Consider the following 9,600-nt stretch of genomic DNA (forward strand, 5'->3'; position numbering starts at 1 on the left):
AAATTTGCTTTTTGACTTTTGGTTTTGGCTCTCATGTTACTTAAAAGGTTTTAAGGGCTACTGGGTGCCTACCCACCTCCATTCCCATCTGACCTAACATGTTTAATTGGCTTTAAGTATTTTGACTCTAATTCTCTTGGCCATAGAGGTCCCACTGAGGGACATGATGGACCTGGGGCAGGTAGCCACACTACCCCAGCGATGATACGGGACAAAATAAAAGTTTGACTATCGATGCTGCGCTGGCATATCTTGGCCACATGGGAGAATGTCAACTAAACTAAAATTTTGGCTAGGTGTAGCAATCCTAGCACTTCAGGAAGTCAAGTCAGGAGAATTGCTTGAGCCCTGGAATTCAAGACCATCCTGGGCAACATAGCAAGACCTCATCTCTACAAAAGTAAATAAATAAATAACTTAGCTGGGTGTGGTTATGCATGCTTGTAGTCTAGCTACTCAGAAGGCTGGGGAGGATGGATCACCAGAGCCCAAGAAGTTGAGGCTGCAGTGAGCCACGATCATGCCTCTGCACTCCAGCCTGGGTGACTCTCTGACTCAAAAAATAAAAAATAAAAAATAACCTGGGCTCAATGGCTCAGCCTGTAATCCCACGCCTTTGGGAGGCTGAGGTGAGTGTATTGCCTGAGCCCGCGGGTTTGAGACCCGCCTGGGCAACTTGGCGAGACCTCATCTCTACAATAAGTCAAAAATTAGCCGGGCGTGGTAGCGCACGCCTGTAATTCCAGCTACTTGGAAGGCTGAGGCGGAAGGATCGCCGGAGCCCAGCAGGTCGAGGCTGCGGTGGCCGGGAGCGGCCACTGCACTCCAGTCTGGGCGACAGAGTGAGACTCCAATTCAAAATAAATAAATAAATAAATAAATAAATAAAAATGAAAAAAATTAAAACATAATAATAATAAAAATAAATAAAATCTTAAGCCCCAGATCAACTGTATGGACCCTCTCTTGGTCTAGGGGACCCTATAAAAACCTTAAAAACTTATTTCCCAGCCATGATAAGGCAGAAGGTCAGAAACACTTCATTATACCCCCTCCCTTTTGACACAACAACTGACCAGCATTAATGTTAAAATAGATATCATAAGACTGATAGAAAAGACTCTTGGTGGCAATAAGATAAATTATAAACAAGACCTAAAGTCATGTCAGACAATGGTTAAGTCACACACCCCTGTTTCACCAGCCATAACTACAGGTTTGATTGGACAAGAGACTGGTTTCAGTGACTCTCCTGATAAAAAGGCTACCAGCCATGGACTAGTTCTGGTTCGTTTACAGAAACTATACACTTGCAAGCCTTTGTGTCCTGAAAAGAGCTTTTGACCTGTAGGGCTTAACTGTAATACATTTAAATGTTAAGTCTCCACCCCAAGGTATACATGGGTTGTATGTTACTTGCATATTTGTTCCATATGTATATGTTAGCACCACTTTAATGAATATTCATAGCTTCTCCTATAACCTGTTAAATATGTATATTTTATTTTATTTTTTATTTTTATTTTTTGAGTTGGAATCTCACTCTGTCGCCCAGACTGGAGTGCAGTGGCCGCTCCCGGCCACCGCAGCCTCGGCCTGCTGGGCTCCGGCGATCCTTCCACCTCAGCCTTCCGAGTAGCTGGAACTACAGATGTGCGCTACCACACCCGGCTAATTTTTGATTTATTGTAGAGATGAGGTCTCGCCAAGTTACCCAGGTGGGTCTCGAACCCGCGGGCTCAGGCAATTCACTCACCTCAGCCTCCCAAAGGCGCGGGATTACAGGCTGAGCCACCAAGCCTGCCTAAATATGTATGTTTAACCAACCTGTCATCATATATCTACAGGAGTCCTTGGTACAATTGACAGTGGGTGACAAACTTATTGGCTTTCTTATTGATAAAGGGGCTGTATATTCTGTAGTTAACATCTGTCTAGCCAGGCGCTGTGGCTCATGCCTGTAAGCCCAACATTTTGGGAGGTGGAGGCGAGAGGATTGCCTGAATCTAGGAGTTCGAGACCAGTCTGGGCAACTCGGCGAGATCTTGTCTCTACAATAAACAAAAAAATTACAGCCGGGCTCAGTGGCTCAGCCTGTAATCCCGCGCCTTTGGGAGGCTGAGGTGAATGAATTGCCTGAGCCCGCGGGTTCGAGACCCGCCTAGACAACTTGGCGAGACCTCATCTCTAAAATAAATAAAAAAACAGATGGGCGTGGTAGCGCGTGCCTGTAGTTCCAGCTACTTGGAAGGCTGAGCCGGAAGGATCGCCGGAGCCCAGCAGGTCGAGGCTGCGGTGGCCGAGAGTGGCCACTGCACTCCAGTCTGGGTGACAGAGTGAGACTCCAACTCAAAAAAAAAAAAAAAATCAGCCAGGCATGGTGGTGCGCTCCTGTAGTTCCACCTATTTGGAAGACTGAGGTAAAGGATCACCTGAGCACAGCAGGTCAAGGCTATGGTGGCCATGAGCATGCCACTGCACTCCAACCTGGGTGACAGAGTGAGACTCCAACTCCAAAAAAAATAAAAATCTATTTTTCTGGTTCAAAGAATGATGGTTATAGGAATGTCAAGGGAAGCTGTGACTCTTCCCTTCCTGAAACCTTTAGATTATCATCTTGAATATCACAATCAATGGGAAAAACTGAAAAGATGACCTATGTTCTAAAAAGAAGCATTGCCAAAATATGCCGAGACCGATTTGACTTGGGATAGGGTGTTGCTGATTGCCCTGGTGTGATTAGAGTGGCTCCCCAAAGTAGGCTGAAAGTGAGTCCCTTTGAAATATTATATGGCAGGCTAGTTCAGGCTTCTACCTAGTAGAAGAACTGACTGATGCTTTAAAAAGATTTAGCAGTTGCCAAATATATTAAGACCCTACGCACTATACTGACTTCTGTTTGTGACTTTGTGTCTAGTAGGACCACACAGCCCACAGATGTGGCCCTATGTCCTTTTTGACCGGGAAAGCAAGTCCTCTAAAGACGTAAACAAAACAAGGCCCTGACCACCAACTAGCTGCTAAGTGGCTGGGACCATTCGAGGTACTGTTGAACTCACCCATCAGTTAAACTTGCTGGAGTAAAGCCAGAGGTACATCATACTTGAGTCAAGGCAGCACCACCAGAAGACGCCCCACTGTCCCAGAAACCAGAAAATAGTGGACTTGTGAGCTCTTGGAGGACCCAAAGCTGCTCTTTGAAAAAAAGTGAAATGAAAATATATACTCTATGAGTCTTGCTTGTCCCTTGGGGATTTTTGTCTGCCTAGCAAGACAGTTCTTTAGAGTCTTTTTCTTTTTTTTTTTTTTGAGTTGGAGTCTCACTCTGTCGCCCAGACTGGAGTGCAGTGGCCGCTCCCGGCCACCGCAGCCTCTCCTGCTGGGCTCCGGTGATCCTTCCGCCTCAGCCTTCCAAGTAGCTGGAATTACAGGCATGCGCTACCACGCCCGGCTAATTTTTTGATTTATTGTAGAGATAAGGTCTCGCCAAGTTGCCCAGGCGGGTCTCGAACCCGCAGGCTCAGGCAATCCACTCACCTCAGCCTCCCAAAGGCGCGGGATTACAGGCTGAGCCACGGAGCCCGGCTTAGTTAGGGTTTTTCAATCTGTTGCCTCTTCTGCTAAACCTATTCCACTGCTGGATTTGTCATCCTAAACCTCATTCAGTACATGACCACCCAGATCCTAGTTGTTCTTGTCTTTTCTACTGATCAAATGGCCTCCCTAAGTTAACCACCTATTGCATTTCCATGAGTTTGTCCTCTAAAGTAGAGACCTATATTGATAAAATTAGGCAGCAGCCTGCTGGGCTTCAATAAACCTTGGAACACCAAAGCAGGCTAAATCTAGGCATTTTCAGAGACTGGTTTACCGGCCTATTCTCCTGGCTTCCTATTGGAATTTGGTCAATCTTGGGAGATATTCTTAATTTGGGCCTTACCATTCTTTTGTTGGTCATGTTGGCCTACATACTGGTAAAACTTATGTATTGTGTAACCAAAGGTTGTACAAGTCAGACTAAAACTATCAAAGCAAGAGGGGAGTGGCTCATGATAATAGTTCCTAGAAAGGGCACTAATGGCTGGGCACGATGGCTCACACCTATAATCTCAGTGCTTTGGGATACTGAGGCAGGAAGATCACCTGAGGCCACGAGTTTGAGACCAACCTGGGCAGCAAAGTGAGACCCTGTTTCTTTTTTTTTTTAATGTGTTGGAGTCTCACTCTGTTGCCCAGACTGGAGTGCAGTGGCACGCTCCTGGTCACTGCAGCTTCAACCTGCGGGGCTCTAGTGATCCTTCCGCCTCAGCCTTCCAAGTAGCTAGAACTATAGGGGCACACTACCATGCCCAGCTAATTTTTGATTTATTGTAGAAACGAGGTCTCACCAAGTTGTCCAGGCTGGTCTTGAACCCATGGGCTCAGGCAATCCACTGGCCTCGGCCTCCCAGAGCTGAGCCACCGAGCCCCCCCCTTTTTTTTTTAAGACCCCATTCCTACAAAAAATGAAAATTAACCAGACATGGTGGCATGTGTTTGTAGTCCCAGTTACTTGAGAGGCTAGGGTGGGAGAATTGCTTGGGCCCAGGAGTTTGAGGTTACAATGAGCTATGATCATGCCACTGCACTCCAACCTGGATGGCAGAGTATCTAAAAAAAAATTTTTTTAAAGGGCACTAAGGAATACTTCCTTAGTCAGGTCAAATGGTTTCATCCCATGGCTACCCCTTGTCCACTCTGTTCAGCAGAAGTAGCCAAATGAGAGATGACGTCCTGTTGTCTCCAATCCCACAAGATAAGATGGAATGAAACTTTGATAGTGGGCAAATTGTAACAGTGAGGGAGGCTTAACAAGACTGACACCATTTTGCCTCTGACCACCCACCCTACCTGGTGGTATCTCTTATGTTAACTGCTTTTGCTTATCTCTGCACATAAGCCAAGCTAACCACTAGAGGGATTAAATGTATAGTTTAACTATAAAGCAAGGATGATAATAGTCCCTTCCCAAAACTAACCCCCAAGGAGATAAGGAGGTGTACACACAAGTGACAATGTTATGTTTAAGATTTATTAAAGCCTTGTGGCCTGACCAAGGACAGAGAAGCTTCACAACCTCCCTGGACCCTTGCTGCTGTCCAGATGTATTTGGTCATTGGTCACTTCTTGGCTTCAACTCCTTCCTTTTTCCACCTTCCCCTATCACAAGAGGAGCCTCAAATGTATATTAACTTAAGATGGCACTTTGAGATGCTGGTCCGTCATCTTCTCAGTTTGCTGACTCTTTGAATGGTTTTCCTTTCCTCATCATGTCTCTCAAGAGCTGTTGTGCAGTAAGCAATGTGAGCTTGGATTCATTTATACATCCACGGTGACTTCAGTGTAACTCTTTTTGCTATTTTTCTTTTATGAAGTGATTCTGGGATAGCTATGACCAAGTGAAACATCATTTAGGTTATTGAGTTCATTTGCAGTTCAAGAGGAACTTGCTGAAAGCCAAATGCCATTCTAAGGCAACACTGCCTAAATGGTGAGATGACGAATCACAAATGAGAAAAAGCACAGCTCCTATCCCTTGCCGCTGGAGGACAACGCAGAGAACTTTGATTAGTGCTGAGAGAAAAGAGGCAAATGCTATGTCTCGGGCACATCATTTTTGTATAAGTCAGATACACTTGGAAGTGAGCTCATCGAATTATGAGCCGTCTTGTCTGATTCACTTGATGCCTCTCCTAAAAGGTACAACATTTAAATAATTTTTTATTGATTGGCTTTTTTGAAAAATAGGAATCAAGGCTGATGCCATTATCTCCTTTAATGGGATAAATGGTTTGGAATATCTTCATTACCATAATATTTGCAACATAGCAAAAATAATTAGAAGATCAAATGAAAACTTATGGTTACAAAAAAACGTGTATTTGAATATTTATAACATATTTATTTGTAATTATCAAAAACTGGAAACAAAGTGAATATCCTTCAACTGGAGTCACAAACCATGATACATTCAATGGAAACCACCCACAATAAGAAGGAACAAAATACACATGAAATCAGCATAGATGAATCACAAGTGAATTATGTGACGTGAAAGAAGACAAGATGGTCTCACAAAGCTGCATGCTGTGTGATTCCATTCATATGATATTCTGGAAAAGGCAAGACTAGAATCAGATGCCTATCAGTGGTTTCTAGGGACTGGGGTGTAAAGATCCCACACAGGACGGGAGACACTCGAGGAGGTGAAGAAACAACTCTGTGTTGATTGTGGTGATGGTTACACGACTGTGCATTTGTCAAAACTTGAAGAACTGTATACGAAAAGGAGTGCCTTTTACTGTGTGTAAATCAGACCTTAGAAACTGGAAAAATTAATGAGAAACAAAGTGGGCTCAGCAATAAGGGACATACCACACGTGGAATATCATTCTGCCATTAAGCATTAAGCTGACCCTTGAACGACACGGGTTTGAACCGCACAGGCCCACTTATATGCAGACTTTTTTCCGTAAAAGTTACACCGAGTGTGCCTGCCTCTGCTGTCTCCTACCTCCTTCATCTCTCCTGCCTCTGCCACCCCCGGGAGAGCAAGGTCAACCCCCCGCCACCCCCCCACCCCTCGTCTCAGCCTGCTCAATATGAGGAGGATGAGGATAAAGACCTTTATTTATGATGGTCCACTTCCACTTAATGAGTGGTAAATGTATTTCCTCTTTCTTATGATTTTATTTTGCTGTTGTTATTTTTGAGTCGGAGTCTCTGTCACCTTGACCTGTTGGACTCAGGGTATTCTTCTGCCTCAGCCTTCCAGGTAGCTGGAACCACAGGTGTGCACCACCACACCTGGCTATTTTTTTTTTTTTGAGTCAAAGTCTCACTCTGTTGCCCAGGCTGGAGTGCAGTGGCATGCTCACGGCCACCCCAGCGTCGACCTGCTGGGCTCAGGCAATCTTTCCGCCTCAGCCTTCCAAGTAGCTGGAACTACAGGCACTTGCCACCATGCCCGGCTAATTTTTTCTTTTTTTAACAATTTATTGTAGAGACAAGGTCTCGCCAAGTTGCCTGGGCTGGTCTTGAACCCAGTGGCTCAGGCAATCCACTCGCCTCGGCCTCCCAAAGTGCTGGGATTATAGGCTGAGCCTCTGAGCCTGGCCTCCCTTGTATATTTTTAATTGAAGTATATTTAGAGACATGAGAAAAAGCTTGTGATAAAATGTTAAGAAAGCAGCATACAAAACAGCATTTACAATAAAACCCCAATTTTGTAAGGCACACATACATTGATGACAATGAGAACAAAAAAAATGTACATATTATGTTAGAAAAAAGACTAAGGTTGGGTGCAGTGGCTCATGTCTACAATTCCAGCACTAAGGGAGGCTGAGGCAGGAGGATTGCTTGAGACCAGGAGTTTGAGACCGTGCTGGTCAACATAGTGAGACCCTGTCTCTACAAAAAAGAAACAAAAACTAGAGAAAATACACCCTCATATTAGCAATGTTACCTCTGGATGTCGGGACTGTAGATGACTTTAATGTTTTTCTGAATACGTTCACTAAATTTCCAAATTGTCATCTGAGCCCTTGTACCTTTTACAGTTAGGAAAAAGTAATGAAGATTGTTATTTGAAAATTACAAAGGGGTAGAAGTAGCCTGGCTGTCTTCTTCCGGAAGTGGCCAGCGGGCTGCACACAGATTGCGTGCAGTCAGCTTGCCTTGGTCACCTGAATGCCACTAGGCTCTCCAGCGTTTAAGTCCTCAAGGTTCCTGGCCAGGGCACTCTGGGCTTCTGTAGCCTTTGGCCGGGCTTACCACACTGCATCCTCACATCTGAGTTCTGGCCCACTGACAGTTATGTTAGGTATCCTTTCCTCAAGAAGAGTGACACTGTTTATTTGGTTCTTTTGTTCATTTCTTCCTTCCTTTCCTACCTTTTATTTACAAAGGATGTAGAGAGGCCTAAAAAATATAACCTGAGATCAAAGGATGGTTCTAAATTTTCCCTTCCTTCCTTCCTTCCTTCTTTCTTTGAGACAGGGTCTCACTCTGTCGCTCAGGGTGGAATGCAGTAATAACAATCCTGTCTCACTGCAGCCTCGACCTCCTGGGCTCAAGTGATCCTCCCACCTCAGTCTCCTGAGTAGCCAGGATTACAAGTGCATGCTACCACACCTGGCTAATTTTCTTTTCTTTTTTTTTTTTTTGAGTTGAAGTCTCACTCTGTCGCCCAGACTGGAGTGCAGTGGCTGCTCCCGGCCACCGCAGCCTTGACCTGCTTGGGCTCCGGTGATCCTTCTGCCTCAGCCTTCCAGGTAGCTACAACTACAGGCACGCGCTACCATGCCCGGCTAATTTTTTGATTTGATTTACTGTAGAGATGAGGTCTTGCCAAGTTGCCCAGGTGGGTCTCGAACCCGCGAGCTCAGTCAATTCACTCACCTCGCCTCCCAAAGTGCAGGATTACAGGCTGAGCCACTGAGCCCGGCTAATTTTCTTATTTTTTGTTAGAGATAGGGATCTCACTGTGTTGCCCAGACTAGTTTTGAATTCCCTGGGCTCCAGCAATTCTCCCACCTCGGTCTTCCAAAGTGCTAGGATTACAGGTGAGAGTCACCACACCCACTCTCAATTTTTTCTTTTCTGTTTAGCTCCACAAACACTGGGGTTAGAGAGAAGCTTAAGACTAGGCCTTGCCTGACAGGCTTCCTGTTTGGTGGGGGAGACAGACCAGCGTGACAAAGGGCAGGGTGTGTGCTGAGATGAGGTGCTCCAGACAGGACAGGGCCTTCCATAGATGGGGTAACCCTGTCATGGAAGGTATCATTTAGTGAGCACCACCGGGTGCAGGCTGGGGCCAAGTGCTGAACTGCTCGGAGCAGGTGCCCTCATAGGGCAGCAGCATAGCCTGTGGGCAAGGACACTGGACTGCCCTACCTGGGTCTGAATCCTAGCTCTGCTATGCAGTAGCTGCTGCACCTTGGGCAAGTTACCAAATCTTTTTGTGCCTCCGTTTCCTCACCCATAAATATATCACCTGGTTCATGGGCTTGCTGTGAGGATTAGGTGAGGTAATACACGTTAAGGAGTTTAGGATGGGGCCCAGCACAGTGTGAAATACAAATGTTGGCTACTATTATCCCATTTTAGAGATGAGCAAACAAGGCTTAGATAAATTCAGCACTTTGTTCAAGGTCACACAGTTAATTAAGGTTACATAATTGTAGCCAAGTTTAAGTGTAGGGAATATGCACTCACAGCCTGTGCTCGTATACGTTGACTTCATAGGATTGCTCACAATGTTGACTTGAAAATCACAAATCTGGCCAGGTGCGGTGGCTCGGCCTGTAATCCCAGCACATTGGGAGGCTGAGGCGAGAGGATTGCGTGAGCCCAGGGGTTCAAGACCAGCCTGGGCAACTTGGTGAGACCTCGACTCTACAATAAATCACAAAAACTAGCCGGGCATGGTGGTGCGTGTCTGTAGTTCCAGCCACTCGGAAGACTGAGATGGAAGGATCGCTTAAGCCCAGCAGGTCGAGGTTGCGGTGGCCCGTGAGTGTCACTACACTCCAGCCTGGGTGACAAGAGACTCCAACT

The sequence above is a fragment of the Carlito syrichta genome, unplaced genomic scaffold (genome assembly GCF_000164805.1).
Source record: "Carlito syrichta isolate Samal-C Ts95f unplaced genomic scaffold, Tarsius_syrichta-2.0.1 Scaffold306853, whole genome shotgun sequence".
NCBI classification, from domain to species: Eukaryota; Metazoa; Chordata; class Mammalia; order Primates; family Tarsiidae; genus Carlito; species Carlito syrichta.